Source organism: Nicotiana attenuata, unplaced genomic scaffold (assembly GCF_001879085.1).
Source record: "Nicotiana attenuata strain UT unplaced genomic scaffold, NIATTr2, whole genome shotgun sequence".
Classification (NCBI taxonomy): domain Eukaryota; kingdom Viridiplantae; phylum Streptophyta; class Magnoliopsida; order Solanales; family Solanaceae; genus Nicotiana; species Nicotiana attenuata.
Window position 1 is genome coordinate 33,448 of NW_017676190.1, and position 2,036 is coordinate 35,483.

The window sequence follows — 2,036 nt, forward strand, 5'->3', positions numbered from 1 at the left end:
GAGGAAGAACATTCGAGCTACAGATAGAGCTGCTTCCCACTCAGAGGGGAGTGAGTATGTTCCCTCTCGGGAGGCCTCAGAGGATGACTCGGCACCCCGAGCCTAACCTACTTCTCCTGCTGCTTCTGCTTTTGAGTCATCTGATGGCTCAGCAGAGGGTAGTGAGTCCTCAGCTTCAACCTCACCTGCAACTTTGTCACCTGGATAGGATCCCATAGATGTAGATGCTGAGGCACCGGATGACGGGAGAGGGGGTGACACCCAGACTAGAGATGTGGAAAAGACAAGAAACCCGGAGGTGTAGAAACGGAGGTTTGTCGGTGAGCTAGCATATCACAAATTCAGGGAGTGGTGGCCTCAAAAGTCACTCATACATGAGCGCCAGTTTATAGAGCGGGATCTCTTGCCTCACAACCCCAATGTGAAGCAGCACTTTAATGAAAGAGTGGGATGGGACTACTTCACCAGCAAGTTGTCGGATGCTAATGAGCACTTAGTCAAGGAATTCTACGCCAATGCCTCCCACATCAAAAAGGGCACAAAAGTGACTAAGGTGCGGAACCTGAAGGTCAAGTTTGATGGGAAGACGATTAATAATTACCTCGGATTCAATGATGAAGATGAGTCACTGTACTTAGAGAAAGTGGCTATGGATAAGGCAGCCCGCCCGTGGTTGGAATCACTATTGGCTCTCCCGGATACTACTCCAGCATGGTTGACAACGGGGTTCCTGTCTTAAGGAACACCCTGAACTTTGAGGCTAAGGGTTGGGAAACCTTTGTATGCAGCAGACTAGACCCCACTACTCACGATAGTGACATGCTGTTTTCCCGGGCGATTGTAGTGGCGGCTATCATGGCGGGGTTCCCGATCAATGTCGGGAATATCATGTCAAGGGTGATCACCAGAGTGGTCAACGAGGGTGATAGATCTTACCCCTTTCCAAACTTACTCACCATGTACTTTGAGGATCAGGAGGTAGAGAAAAGGGATTTTGATATCAAGGTGGAGCCCAAGATGCCCTTCTCATAGTACAGTCTTCAGGGTCTCGGCAACCCCAAATCCAAGGGATCCAAGGGCAAAGCTACTACTTCTACTGGCAAGTCCAAAAAGCCAGTAGTGGTAGTCACTACTTCATAGCCCCCACTGCCATACCGGATCCTGCCTCCGACCATCTACTTCCATGCCGTCCTTAGTGCCCTCCTCCTCAGCATACTCGTTGACTGCTCACAGGTTGAACCAAATACTCTCCAGCCTCAACAACTGGATGCAGGCAGCAACTTCTAAGTTTTCTGTGCTATCCAGTTCAGTGGCAGCCCAGTCAGTTCCCGCACAGCCTCAATTGCCACCTTCAGTGGAGGAGTTCCTCAAGGAGCTTCTGGAAAACCAGAAGAAGCTCCTGGACAACCAAAAGCTTATCATGGATGCTGTTGCAGTTCAAGGAAAATCAATTACGGAGCTGAGCAAGCAGACAAAGAAGCTGAAAAAGACTCGGTCCTCAAAAGAGTCGGTGAAGCAATTGAGGGGAAAGGTGGAGAAGATGAAGGTAGCTGGCGACTTACCATTGGAGTTTCTATTGGAGGATCTAGATCCAGCAGCTCAGGCAGAGCAGGTTCAGGAGTAGGAAATTGAGGGTGAGCCCAGGAGGAGGAGAGTGATACCCTAGGGTGATGATGTGGAGATTTAGTTGGAGGACCCCGTGCCAAGTGATCTAGGCACCCAGCCACAGGACCCCATGCAGACAGAGGACCCATAGGGAGTTTTGTTTACTCTCTAACCCCTTTTTGATCTTATTTTTTGGTTATTTAGCATTGAGGACAATGCTAGCTTTCATTTAAGGGGGTGGTCCTATTTTGACTTGTGATATTGGGATGTAAATATGACACTTATTTTTCCTTTACTGTTTTCCACTTTTGTTATGTGTATAACTTTACCATTTATTTTCTTTCCTTTTCGTTATTTTTCAATTTCGGTATATATATAACGTTACTTTTCCATGTATATATTCATTCCCTCTTATGTATATTCGTCTAAAT